Below are 15,113 nucleotides of genomic sequence, written 5' to 3'. Positions count from 1 at the left end.
AAGCAAGCAGAGGCAAGTTAATACAGATTAGAACAAAAGTAAGTGAAATAGAGAATAGAAAAACAATAAGGAAAAATCAATGAAACTAAAAGCTGTTTTGAAAAGATCAATAAGGGACAAAACTTCCTCTAGACTTACCAAGAAAAGAAGAGAAGACTCAAATTAGTATCATCAGGAATGAAAGAGGGGACGTTACTATTAACCTTACAGAAATAAAAAAGAATTATAAAGAAATACTATGAACACCTACATGGCGGCAAATCAGATAACTTAGATGAAATGGACAAATTTCTAGAAAGTCACCACTGCCAAAACTGGCTCAAGAAGGAATAGACATTATGAATAGACTTATAACAAGTAAAGAGACTGAATTAGTAATCTAGAAACTACTCACATAGAAAAGCCTGGGCCAGATGGGTCTACTGGTGAGTTCTACCAAATATTTAAAAAACAATAAATACCAATCTTGTTCAAAATTTTCCAGGAAAAAAAAAAAAAAAAGAAAAGAAAAGGAGGGAATATTCCTCAATGCATACTACAAAGCCAGTGTTATTACCCTGATACCAAATCTAGACAAATATATCACAAGGAAAGGAAACTATAAGCTAATATCTCTTATGAATATAGACCCCAAGTCCTCAACAAAATACTAGTTAGCCAAATTTAGCAACATATAAAAAGGGTTATAGGGGCGCCTGGGTGGCTCAGTCGGTTGAGCGACCGACTTTGGCTCAGGTCATGATCTCACGGTTTGTGAGTTCGAGCCTCGTGTCAGGCTCTGTGCTGACAGCTCAAAGTCTGGAGCCTGCTTCTGATTCTGTGTCTTCCTCTCTCTCTGCCCCTCCCCCACCCATGCTCTGTCTCTCTCTGTCTCAGAAATAAATAAACATTAAAAAAAAAAAAAAACTTTTAAAAAAAGGGTTATACACCAGACCAAGTGGATTTATCCCAGGAGTGCAAGGTTGGGCTAACACACACAAAAATCAATTAATGTAATTAATATATCCCACTAACAGAATAAGGGACAAAAAGCACACGATCATCTCAATGGATACAGAAAAAGCATTTGACCAAAATGTGACTCCTCTTCATGATTAAAACATTCAACAAACTTGAAATAGAAAAGAATATCATCAACCTGATAAAAGGCATCTATTAAAAATTCACACCTAACATTACACTTAATGGTAAAAAGCTGAACGGATTCTCCCTAAGACCAGGAATAAGACAAGGTTGTTTGCTTGTGCCACTTTCAATCAACACTGGGTTGGAAGTTTTGACCAGGGAAATAAGGCAAGAAAATGAAATAAAAGGCATCTATGTTGGAAAGAAAAACGTAAGACTATCTCTATTTACAGATGGTCTTAGAGACAGAAAATCCTAAAGAATCTACTAAACTACTAGAACTAACTTACAAGCTCCATAAGGTTGCAGGATATAGGAATCAACTGTATTTCTATATACTGCAATGAACAATTCAAAAATGAATAAAGTAACAAAAAGAAAATAATCCCATTTGCAATAGCGTCAAAACAATAATTAGGAATATATGTAGCAGCAGGGCACCTGGGTGGCTCCATCGGTTAAGTATCTGACTCTCAATCCCAGGCAGGTTCCACACTGTCAGCGCAGAGCCCCACGTGCGGCTTGATCCCACCAACCGTGAGACCATGACCTGAACTGAAATCAAGAGTCGGATGCTTAACCAAATGAGCCACGCAGGTGCCCCAAGCGTCCAATTCTTGATTTTGGCTAAGGTCATGATATCATGGGGTTCGTGAGACTGAGCTGAGAGCGTGCAGGCTGCTTGGGATTCTCTCTCTCTGCCCCTACCCCACTCTCTCTCTCTCTCAAAAATAAAAAAACTTTTAAAGAAAGAAATAAATGGGGCACCTGGGTGGCTCAGTTGGTTAAGCGTCTGACTTTGGCTCAGGTCATGATCTCACAGTTCATGAGTTCGAGCCCCATGTCGGGCTCTGCACTGACAGCTTGGAGCCTGCAGCCTGCTTCGGATTCCATGTCTCCCTCTCTCTCTGCCCCTCCCCCGCTTGCACTCTGTGTCTCTCTCTCTCTCAAAAATAAATAAAAACATTTAAAAATTTCATTAAAAAATTATTTAAAAAAGAAATAAAGAAAGAAATGTAGCAAAAGAAGTGCAAAACTTGTACTCTGAAAACTAAAACATTTTTTTAATGTGAGTATTTTGTTAAGTTTATCTATTTTGAGAGAGAGGGAGAGTGAGTGCATGCAAACACAAGCAGGGAAGCGGCAGAGAGTTGGGAGAGAGAGAGAGAGAGAGAGAGAGAGAGAGAGAGAGAGAGAATCCCAAGCAGGCTCTGCACTGTCAGCATGGAGCCCGGTGTGGCTCTGTGAGATCATGACCTGAGCCAAAATCAAGAGTCAGAACCTTAACTGACTGAGTCACCCAAGCACCCCAGCTATAACACATTTCTTAAAGAAGTTAAAAGTTAAAGACTGAAATAAAATGGAAAGATATACAAGCTCATAGATTAAAAAACTTAATATTGAATGTTAACATTAAGATGGCAATCCTCCCCAAATTGATCTTCACATTCAATGCAGTCCCCATCAAAATTCCAGCTGGCTTCTTTGCAGAAATTAACTGATCCTAAAATTCATATGAAAATTCAAGGGACTCCAAATAGCCAAAATAATCTTGAAAAAGAACAAAGTTGGAGAACTCACACTGATTTTAAAACGTACTACAAAACTACAATGATGACAGTGTGATACTGACACAAAGATAGATACATAGCGCAGTGAGATAGAATTTAGAGTCCAGGGGCGCCTGGTGGCTTAGTCAGTTAAGCACCCAACTTCAGCTCAGGTCATAATCTCCCAGTTTGTGACTTCGAGCCCCACATCGGGCTTTGTGCTGACAGCTCAGAGCCTGGAGCCTGCTTCGGATTCTGTGTCTCCCTCTCTCTCTGCCCTTTCCCCACTGAAACACTGTCTCTCTCCCTCTCTCTCTCTCTCTCTCAAAAATAAATAGACATTAAAAAAAAATTTTTTTTTTTAATTTAGAGTCCAGAAATTAACCTTCACTTTTATCATCATTGATTTTTTGAAAGGTTACCAAGGTAATTCATTGATGGGAATCATCTTTTCAACGAATGGTGCTGGGTCAACTGGAAATGAAGTTGAAGCCCTATCTCATACTATATACAAAAAATGATAACTCAAAATGGATCAAATACCTAAATGTAAAACTATGAAAGTTTTAGGAGAAAATACAGTTATAAGTCTTCATGGCCTTAGATGAGCTAATGGTTTATTTGATATGACATCAAAGGCACAAGTAACAAAAAACAGATAAACTGGAATTCATCAAAATTAAAAGCTTTTGTGCTACAAAGGACACCGTCAAGAATGTGAAATGACAACCTGAGAATGGGAGAAAACATTTTCAAATCATGTATCTGATAAAGGATTTGTGGTTTTTGTTTGTCTGTTTTGGGAGAGAGAGAGGGCACAAGTAAGTGAGGAGCAGAGAGAAGGAGACAGAGAAACCCACGAGGGACAGAGAGAGAGGGAGAGAGAGAGAATCCCACACAGGCTCCGCACTGTCAGCGCAGAGCCCAAAGAGGGACTTGAGCTCAGGAACCATGAGATCATGACCTGAGCCAAAGTTGGATGCTTAGCCGACTGAGCCACCCAGGAGCCCCTTGACAATAGATTTGTATCCTGGATATATAAAGAAATCTTGTAACTCAATAATTAAAAGACAAATAATGCAATTAAAAAATAGGCAAAGTATCTGAATAGACATTTCTCCAAAGAAGATACACAAATCGCCAATAAAGCACTTGAAAAGATGTGCCACGTCATTAGCCATCAGGGAAATGCAAATCAAAACCACAATGAAATGCCACTTCAGACTCACTAGGAAGGCTATAGTTTAAAAGACAAAAACAAATGTCGATGAGGATGTGGAGAAACCCTCAAATACTACTAGTGGGACTATACGATGGTTCTACTGCTTTGAGAAAAGTCTGGCAGTTCCTTCAAAAGTTAAACAGAGAATTACCATATGACCCAGCAATTCTACTCCTTCCTTGGTATATACCAAGAGAAATGAAACCTACGTCCACACAAAATCTTGATCCCAAAGGTTAAACGCAGCATTGTTCGTAATAGCTAAAAGGTGAAAATAACCCAAACGTCCATCAAGCGATGAATGGATGAACAGCGTGTGCAACAGTACTTGGGAATAAAATGTAAGGAAGTACTGGTACATGCTACACACGGATGGTCCTAGAAAACACGGTGAGTGAAAGAAGCCAGACACAAAGGTCACACGTTAGAGGATCCCAGTCACAGGAAATGTCTAGAACAGGCAAATCTGTAGAGACAGAGAGATGAGACGTTGTCTAGAGTGGAGGGTGCGGTTGAGGAAACGCTGGAGTGGAGAGTAACTGCCAAAGAATAGGGGCTTTATTTTAGGGTGGTGAAGAGGTTCTAAAAGGAACGGTGGTGCTGGTGGCACACCTCCGTGAGTACGCTACAAACCACCGAACTGCACACTCAACTGCATGGGATGTGAATTCGATCTCGATAAACCGTTACTGAAAAAAATAAAAGAAAGTAAGTACGTAACTTCAGATGAAAGAAAAGGCGGCATGTTTCAGACAAAATGAAACAGGGGCGCCAGGGTGGTTCAGTTGGTTAAGCGCCTGACTTCGGCTCAGGTTATGATTTCATGGTTTGCGAGTTTGAGCCTCGGGTTGGGCTCTGTGCTGACAGCCCGGAGTCTGGAGCCTGCTTGGGATTCTGTGTCGCCCTCTCTCTGCCCCTCCCCCACTCGCACTCTGTCTCTATCAAAAATAAACAAATATTTTTAAAAAATTTTTAAAAAGACAAAATGAAGCAAAAGAAAGGAGAGAAAAAGAAGCAGAACAGATGGAACGAAATAAAGCAGAAAATTAAATGTTAGACATAAATCCAAATATATATACGTACATGAAATAAATGGTTAAAATTCCTAAAAACACAACTAATTATATGTTGTTTATAAAACAAATTTAAAACATAAGAATATAGAAAGGATAAAAGTAAAAGGATGAAAAAAATACAGGGGAGTCTGGCTGGCTCAGGTCGGTTAAGCGTCCAACTCTTGATCTCAGCATCATGAGTTCCAGCCCCACATTGCACAAGGTGTGGAGCAACTTAAGAATATATATAGTAAACAACTCAATGAAAGTTGTTCCAGTTACATTACCACATAAAAGATGTTAAGTAAAACAATTTAAGACCAAAAAGGTCAATTCATCATGTTAAAAGTTCAATTTATTAAAAATAGATCTACCCTATGACCCAGCGATAGCACTGCTAGGAATTTGCCCAAGGGATACAGGAGTGCTGATGCATAGGGGCACTTGTACCCCAATGTTTAGAGCAGCACTTTCAACAATAGCCAAATTATGGAAAGAGCCTAAATGTCCATCAACTGATGAATGGATAAAGAAATTGTGGTTTATATACACAATGGAGTACTACATGGCAATGAGAAAGAATGAAATCTGGCCATTTGCAGCAATGTGGATGGAACTGGAGGGTATTATGCTAAGTGAAATAAGTCAGTCAGAGAAGGACAGATATACCATATGTTTTCACTCATATGTGGATCTTGAGAAACTTAACAGAAGACCATGGGCGAGGGGAAGGGGAGAAAAAGATACAGAAAGGGAGGGAGGCAAACCATAAGAGACTCTTAAATACTGAGAACAAACTGAGGGTTGATGGGGAGTGGGGGGTGGGGAACATGGGTGATGGGCATTGAGGAGGGCACCTCTTGGGATGAACACTGGGTGTTGTATGGAAACCAATTTGACAATAAATTATGTTTCATATTTTAAAAAAGCTCAATTTATGAAGAAGATAATTTAAATTGTATGTCATTCTTGGGGCGCCTGGGTGGCTCAGTTGGTTGAGCATCCGACTTTTGATTTCCGCTCAGGTCATGGGGTCATAGGATCGAACCTCACCCTGGGCTCTGTGTTGAGTGTGGAGCCTGCTTAAGATTCTCTCTCTCCCTCTGACACTCTTTCCCACTCATGCTCTCTCTCTAAAGTTAAAAAAAAAAAAAAAACTGTATGTAGTTCTTTATCTTTCTTATTATCTGTCTCTCCCAACTAAAGCAGGAATTTTTATCTGTTTTGCTCACTGAAATACCTGTAACAACTACTCCAGTGTCTGGCATGTAGAAGCCCTCAATAAACATTTGTTGAATAAATTAATACATACCCCCAAGGTACATAATGCAACAAGTGATAGAATAATAATGAATACACTGAAAGCAGAGCAAGGAATAACAGATCAGTCTACAAGTGCATAATTACATCAGAAGACAAATCAGTAAGGATACAAAAGATTTGAACAGCATGGTTAACAATCATGAACTGAAAGACAGACATACAGAAAACACTGTAGCTAATAATAGGTACACGTTTTCAGGCACAAAGAAACATTCATAGAAACAGACATACGCTGGAACATTCAACAAGTCTCAACAAACTTAAAGGACTCACATAGTACAACCATCAAATAATCTATGTAATTATGAGATATAGAAGATAACCAGAGAAACTTGAAGATACTGAATATTTCATAATAATAAGGAATTACTGGTAATTCTTTAGTGTGATAGGGTATGGAGTTATGTTTTTCAAAGAGTTTAACCTTTTAGGGACACCTACAGAAATATTTATTGGTGAAATGATATCTACAATTTATTTCCAAGTAGTTTGGGAACAGAGGTACTAGTAGAGGGAGGTGGGCAGGAAAATAGATGAAGTGAGACTGGCCATATTTGTTGAAACTAGATGATCCCAGGGGGTCATTGTACAATTATCTCTGATGTTCTGTGTTTTTAGCCTTCCGCAACAAAAGTTTTGCAAAGAGAATCTTAAATATATATAACCTGTACCCAGCAATTATACTTTTAAGATATGTTTACACATGAACTACATATAACGTAATAAGCTTTTGTAGTCACAAAAAATATGGAGGGAAACTCTTTACTCAGTCCATTTATGATGACAAAATGATGCAACATTCATACAATGGAATATTGCGCAGATGTAAAAACAAAGAATAAAGCTCTAGATGGATGGCCATTGAAAGATCTTTAAGAATTATTGTCAAGATATAGAAAAACAAGGTGTAGGATGTGTGTTTAATATACTAAATATTGTGTGTAAAAAAGAGAGAAAAAGCAATAAGCTTCTCTAGTCCTAACCGCTTGTGAACCCCGGAGAAAGGCTGGAAACACACATGAAGCACTCAGAACAAGGTGACCTGTACGGGTGGGAAGCCACAAGGGGAACTGAGCAGGTGGGAGAGCAGTTGGGGAGCGAGAATTTTCATTGTGCACCTTTCTATATCTTCTGGGTTGTGAATCATGAGAAAGCATGATCCATTTGAAATTTAGATGAAGAAATTTATAATGGCCACAAAAAGTTGTTGTGAGAAATACCTAAAGCAGTACTTGGAGGGAAATTTATAAGAAACATTTATTAAAAAAAAAAAAAAGGAAGAGCTGAAAATGAAGGAATTAAGCATTCATTTCAAGAAGTTGAAAATAGAACGGTAAAATAAACTCAAGAAAGCAGAAGGAAGGGGGCGCCTGGATGGCTCAGTCAGTTAAGCTTCCGACTTCAGCACAGGTCATGATCTCACGGTTCATGAGTTTGAGCCCCTCCCCAGGCTCTCTGCCTGCTTTGAATCCTCTGTTCCCCTCTCTCTCTGCCCCTCTCCCACTCTGCCCTTCCCCCACTAATTCTCTCCCTCTCTCTCTCTCCTGAAAATAAACATTAAAAAACAAAAGAGGGGTGCCTGAGTGGCTCAGTCAGTTAAGCATCCAACTCTTGATTTCAGCTCAGGTCATGATCTCATGGTTTGTCAGTTTGAGCCCCACGCTGGGCTCTGCACTGACAGCGTGGAGCCTGCTTGGGATTCTGTGTCTCCCTCGCTCACTGCCCCTCCCCCGCTCATGCTCACGCACTCATAAATAAATAAAAATTTTAAAAATTAAAAATTTTTAAAAAAGCATAAGGAAGGAAAATAAAGAGTGAAATTAATAAAATAGAAAACAAATACAATACAGAAATTCAAAAGAGCCAAAATAGTTGGTTCTCTGAAAAGAGGATTACAACTGACCAAACCCTGGTGAGACTGACCAATAACAAAAGAGGCCAAAATCCCCTCAGGAACGAACAGAAAAACCTATTCACAGATGCTACAGAGATTAAAAAATAATAGAAGGGTATCGTGAACAACTTCATGACAATAAATCTGAAAAATCAGATGAAACAGACAAATTCCTAAAAAATACAACTTACTAAAACTGACCCAACTAGCAATAGAAAACTTTGAATATTCCAAAAACTACCAAAGAAAATCAAGTTGAAACTCTTCCCACAACAAAAACATAGACAAACATGATTTTACAGGTGAATTCTTGCAAACACTCAAGGAGTAAAAAATTGTAATCTTAAACATTCTTCAGTGTATAGAAAAAGTGAGAACATTTTGAACTCATTTTTTGAGGGGAGCATAACCTTGTTACCAAACCATGATAATGACAGTACTAGAAGGAAAAACTACAGGTCAATATTTCTCAAGAGAGATATATATAAGTCCTTTAAAAACCAGCAAACTGAATCCAGCAAGACCTAAAAAGGATAGTCAAGAATAATACATATGACCAAAGTCATTCATTTCAGGAATGCAAAATTGGTTTAACATTAGAAAATCAATAAATGGTTTAATTTCAAATGAAAGTTTGGCTTAATATTAGGATATCAATTAAGTATATTAGTTTAAATCAGTTTCATATTAGTAAATAAATACTTGGAAAAAATGATCAGTTCTTAGGAATCAGTGAAATGCAAATTAAATTCATAATGAGATACCGTCATACATCCAGTAAGTCAATAAAAATTTGAAAGTCTGGTAACATATATTGGCCAGGATATGGAATGTTGGGAATATTTTTGCAATAAGGATATGAATGGGAACAAAAACTTTGGAAAATATTCTGCAGTGCCAAATAAGGTAGAACAGGAGCTTACTACCATATCCTACGACCCAGCAATTGTACACCCAGGCAAATTTCTCCATCAAGAAATTCTCGTACATTGTATCAGGAGGTACTTAAAAGAATTTTGCATATAGCAGCAGTTTCTGGGAATAGCAGAAAACTGGAAACAACCCAAATGTCCACGAAAAGTAAGGTGGATGAACAGGGGATAATGAAATATACAAAGGAATACTAGACAGGCATGGAAGTGCCCTAGAGGTACCGCCATGGACAGAGATGAATCTCACACACGCAGTACTAGGCAAAAGAAACAGATCCCAGATTTCCTTGTATGCACTCTGCATGCTTTCATACAATATGACACCATTTGTATAAAGTTCAGAAAAAAAAAAAAAGCCTAAATTAAATGAGGTGCCTGCACAGATGGCAAAACCTAGAGAAAAACAAAGGAATTCTCCTTATCAGGTTAGGATGGCTGTTAGCTCTGTGGTGAAGGGAGAGAGAGGGATGCACCGTGTGGGGGCACGGAGGCGTTTTTAAGGTACTATCTGTATCCTTCCATAACCCAAGGCGATTAGATAGGTATTTCCTTTATTATATTATTCCTTACACAATACATGGGTGTTTTATACCATTTTATGTATTGTGGCATATTTCACAATATTTTTTTATGTGATTAGAAAAAAAAGGGCCACAACATTAAGGTACAAGAGAATATAAGAGGAATAATTTACCATGAAGATATCACAACTCTAAATTTACATTTCTCTGACACAGCCTCAAAATAGATGAAGGGAAAATTAACAAATTGCCAAATCCACCATTACAGAGAAAATTTTAATGCACCCCTTTCAATAATAACTGGCCACCTGGCCAAAAAACATTAGTAGGTAACTTGACCAATACAGTTAGAGTCTTGAACTAAATCGAGAAAACACATGCTATCAAGCGCACCCACACCATTTTTTAAAGTTCGCCACAGAGAAAGTCTTGATACAACAAATCGCTGACACGATGGCCTAAAATTAGAAATCAATAGCCATATATAAAAACAAAAATAGGGGCACCTGCATGGCTCGGTATGTTGAGCAACTGACTTTTTTTTTTTTTTTTTTTTTTTCTCAACGTTTATTTATTTTTTGAGAGAAAGAGACAGAGTGTGAGGGGGAGAGGGACAGAGAGGGAGATACAGAATCGGAAGCAGGCTCCAGGCTCTGAGCTGTCAGCACAGATCCAGATGCGGGGGCTCGAACTCACGAACCGGTAGGATCGTGACCTGAGCTGAAATCCCACGCTCAATCGACTGAGCCACCCAGGCGCCCAGAGCAACTGACTCTTGATTATGGTTCAGGTCATGATCTCACGGTTTGGGATTGAACCACACATCTCGGGCTCTGCGTTGAGCTGACAGCGCGGAGCCTGCTTGGGATTTTCTCTCTCTCTCTCTCTCTCTCTCTCTCTCTCGCGCGCGCTGCCCCTCCCCCACTCGCTCTCTAAATAAATAAACTTAAAAAAATAAAAACAAAAATAAAAGACATTTGTTTAGAAATATAATAAGCGTAAATCTAAAATAAGTTTTCAAGCAGAGCACAAATAACAATGACAATGGAAATGCTGCATATCAAAACTTGAGGGATGCAACCCACATGGAGTTAAATGGACAGCTTTACCCATGTGTGAGTAGGAAAGGAGAGTCCGTGAAGCATCCCACGGTTCCTATTATGGACAAAGGGATAATCTCTCTCTTATACAAAGAGTTCTTATCAGTTTAGAAGAAAAAGATCAACAACTGATTAGGGAAATAAGCAAAGAATTTGGATGGTTGAAAGAAAAGAGTAAAGGCTGAAAGAGAGAAATGCCTCTTAAATATGATTAAGATTACATACCTTTTCCCAAGATAAATGCAACTTAAAACCATACTAAGAAATCACTGTTTATCTGAGGCCTGTCTGATGATTGGCCCAAATCTGAAAGTTTAAAAATACATTGGGTTGGCATGGCTGCAGGGGAACAGGCATTCTCATACATTGCTGGAGGGAGAGTAATTTACTTAAGCAGGGTAACTAGGCAGTACATATAAGAATTCCACCAATCCACTTCTAGGAATTTAACCTACATATTCTCTGTGAATAACCTACATTATTCACTGCAGTACTTTTGTGTTAATAAGAGTTAAAACAACCTAAATGTCCATCAACAAGGTATTATTTAGCCAAATGATAGTACAGTGTATAAAAGAATAATAGCAGGGTGCCTGGGTGGCTCAGTCAGTTAAGCATCTGACTTTGGCTCAGGTCATGATCTCATGGTTCATGAGTTCAAGCCCCGCGTCGGGCTCTGTGCTGACAGCTCAGAGCCCGGAGCCTGCTTTGGTTCTGTGTCTCCCTCTCTCTCTGGCCCTCCCCTGCTCACGCTTTGTCTCTGTCTCAAAAATAAATAAACATTAAAAAAAATTGTTTTTAATTTAAAAGAATGATAGCAACTATAAAAAAAAGAACAAGAGGGGGATAGGCAAAATGGGGGAAGGGGGCCAAAAAATACAAACTTGCAGTTATAAAATAATTAAGTAATGAGGATCTACAGCATGGTGATTATAGTTAATAATATATTACATATTTGGAAGTTGCCAAGAGTGTAGATTCTACAAGTTCTCATCACAAGGGAAAACAATTTTAACTATACGTTGACAGAGGTTAACTAGACTCATTGTGGTGATCATTTCACAATATATACAAATATTGAAACATATTGTGCACCTGAAACTAATATAATGTTATATGTCAAAAATACCTCAGTAAAAAGATAGGTAAACAAATAGAAAAAAAACAAAGGAAGGAAAGGAGGGAGGAAGGGAGGAAGGAAAAGGAAATTATTTATATATGTATTTGGCAAGGGCTCAAAGATAAATGTTTGTATGTGCATTAAAAAAAAAAAAAAATCTCTCAGTCAGGGAGCCTGGCTGGCTGTCAGTAGAGCATGTGTCTTTTGGAGTGGTGAGTTCGAGCCCCACCTTGAAGGTAGAGTTAACTTAAAAAAAAAAAAAATCTCGGGGCACCTGGGTGGCTCAGTCAGTTAAGTGACTGACTTCAGCTCAGGTCATGATCTTGTGGTTCGTGAGTTCGAGCCCCACGTCGGGATCTGTGCTGACAGCTCAGAGCCTGGAACTTGCTTTGGATTCTGTGTCGTCTTCTCTCTCTGCCCTCCCCTGCCCGCTCTCTGTCTGTCTCTCTCTCTCAAAAATAAATTAGCATTTAAAAACTTAAAAAAAAATACAAGAAAATTATAGACCAACTCACTTATGAAAATAGCTATAAAATCAATTAAAATATTAGGAAGCTAAATACATCACTGTATTAAGAATATTTCAAGGGGTGCCTGGCTGGCTCAGTAGGTAGAGCATCTGATTCTTGATCTCAGCTCAGGTCTCGATCCCAGGATCATGAGTTCAAGTCCCACACTGTGCTTTGCACTGGGCACAAAGCCTACTTAAAAAATAATAATAAAATAAAATCTTCAAAAAAAAAAAAAAGGCAAAAAGGAAACTTTATGACCATGGATTATTCCAGAAATGCAAGGGTAAAAAAAACTTAGAAAATGAATTAGTTGAATTCAAATAAAGATGAAAAACCATATGACCATCTCAATAGATATATAAAAAACATGGGTTAAAATTCACACCTACCTATGATGAAAATATTACACAAACTAGGAATAAAATAGATCTTCATTCATCGGGTAAAAGGTGTCTACAAAGACCCTGCAGGAAAACACGATGTTAATAGTGTAACCTCAGTAGTACTCTCTTTAAAATCAAGCCAAAGATGCCTACCTCACCCCTTGAATTGCACTGCAGGTATAAGAAAAATGGCATATATAAGGATTAGAAAGGAAGAAATCAGAGTGTGTCTATTTGCAGATGACATTATTATTCACATAGAAAATCCATGAGAACCTGCAAGCTATTATAATGTAACTTTTAAAGGATGCCATTTACAATAGCATCAAAAACTATAAGGTACCTGTAGGCTTGAAACATTTGCCCACACGAACAAGTCACAAATAAAAAGCTACAAGGTATCTAGGACTAACCTCAAATGAGATCTATAAGAGCTTTCAAAGAGAAAATTAAAATCTTAGTTTGGTACAAGGCAGTAAGTAAATAGAAGTAAATATTATGTTCATTGTGAATGAAAAGTCAGTATCATAAAATATCAATTCTCTCCAAATTAATATAAAATTCAATGTAATTCCCCATTAAAATCCCCAAAAGACTTTTTTCACAGAACTTGTCCAATAATAGCTCAGACAGTTTTGAAGAACAAAGAAAAATGCATATTATCAGATACCAAGACTTACTAAAAAGCTATAGTATGTAAAACAATGTGGAGTTGGCACAGGAATAGACAGACTATTGAAACAAAAAAGAAGCCAAGAAGAAAATGCACATATGTATGGCAACTTGATAAATGCCTGATGTGGCACTATAAATCAGGGAGAAAATATGGCCTGCTCAATAAATGATGCTGGGACAGCCAGTTATCCAGATGAAAAATAGCTATATTTAGGTTCTAAGCTTACACACGACACATTAAATTGTTTATGGAATTAAAGTCTAACATATGAGAAGAAAACTTCTATAATTTGAAAAATATAAATGAAAAGAAAAGGATTTAATAAAAGACATAAAATATACAAACTATAAAGAAAAACACTGAAATTTTTAATCATATTGGAATTTTTAAATTTTTAAATTAAAAGTACATTTGAGATACTACGAACAAAAGAAGAAGACAAGCTATAGCTAGTGTATAGGAGATTAAGGAATTAAATCTGGAATATATGAAGAATGCCTTTCTAACTCATTCTGTGAGGCCAGCATTACTCTGATACCAAACCCAGACAAAGATATTACAAAACCGCAGACCAAGATCCCTTGTGAATACAAATGCAAATTTTCTCAACAAAATACTAGCAAACCAAATTCAGCAGCATACTGAAAGCATTATATATCATGATTCCTGTGGGATTTATTCCAGGAATGCTAAGATGGTTCAATGGACAAAAATCAATCTGCACACTACAATACACCACATTAACAGAATGAAGAAAAAAGCCACATGATCATCTCAACCGTGAACAAAGAATTTGAAAGTCAACACCCTTTCCTGATAAAATCACTTGAAAAACTAGGAATAGAAGAGAATGTCAACATGATAAAGGCCACATATGAAAACCCCAGAGCTAATAGCATTACTTAATGGTGAAAGACTGAAAAATTTTCCACGAGTAATAGGAACCAAGATAAGGATGCCCACTTTATGTCACTTCTATTTAACATAGTACCAGAAGTTATAACCAGAGCAAATTAGGCAAGAAAAAGAAATAAAGGGCATCCAAATTGGAAAGAAAGAAGTAAAATCATCTCCGTTCACAAGTGACATGATATTACACACAGAAAATCCAAAAGAACCCCCCCCACACACACACACAAACCCTATTACAGATAATAAATAAATTCAACAAGGTTTCAGGACATAAAATCAACATGCAAATATCAGTTGTATTTCTGTATATTTGCAACAAACAAGCCAAAAAGGCAATTTCTTAAGTGTTTATTTATTTGTTTTAAGACAGAGAGAGAGCACATATGCATGGGGGAGGGGGAGAGAGAGAGGGAGATACAGAATCCTAAGCAGGCTCCATGAGCATAGAGCCTGATGTGGAACTCAATCTCACAACTGTGAGATCATGACCTGAGCCAAAATCAAGAGTCTGACACTTAACCAACTAAACCACCCAGGTGCCTCTAAAAAGGCAATTTAAAAATTTTTTTCACTTACAATACCATCAAAAAATAAACTATTTAGGATAAATTTCTCAAAGGAGGTGAAAGACTTACACATGGAAAACTACAAAATTACAAAATATTACAGAAATTATAGAAGACACAAATAAACAGAAAGATAGCCTATGTTCATGGACTAGAAAACTTAATAGTAAGATGGCAATACTATACAAAGTATCTCATATTCAATGCATTCTCTATCAAAAT

The 15,113-nt window shown here is 37.5% G+C and overlaps 1 protein-coding gene across 4 annotated transcripts in view; it reads right to left on the bottom strand.

Moving 5' to 3' along the window:
- OS9 (OS9 endoplasmic reticulum lectin) overlaps nucleotides 1–15,113 on the bottom strand; it is a 30,402-nt gene that overhangs the window by 6,109 nt on the left and 9,180 nt on the right. The gene's annotated exons all lie outside the window — the stretch shown is intronic.

Source organism: Panthera leo, chromosome B4 (genome assembly GCF_018350215.1).
Source record: "Panthera leo isolate Ple1 chromosome B4, P.leo_Ple1_pat1.1, whole genome shotgun sequence".
NCBI lineage: Eukaryota > Metazoa > Chordata > Mammalia > Carnivora > Felidae > Panthera > Panthera leo.
Note: the sequence above shows the minus strand (reverse complement) of the source record. Positions and strands in the feature narration are given on the sequence as shown.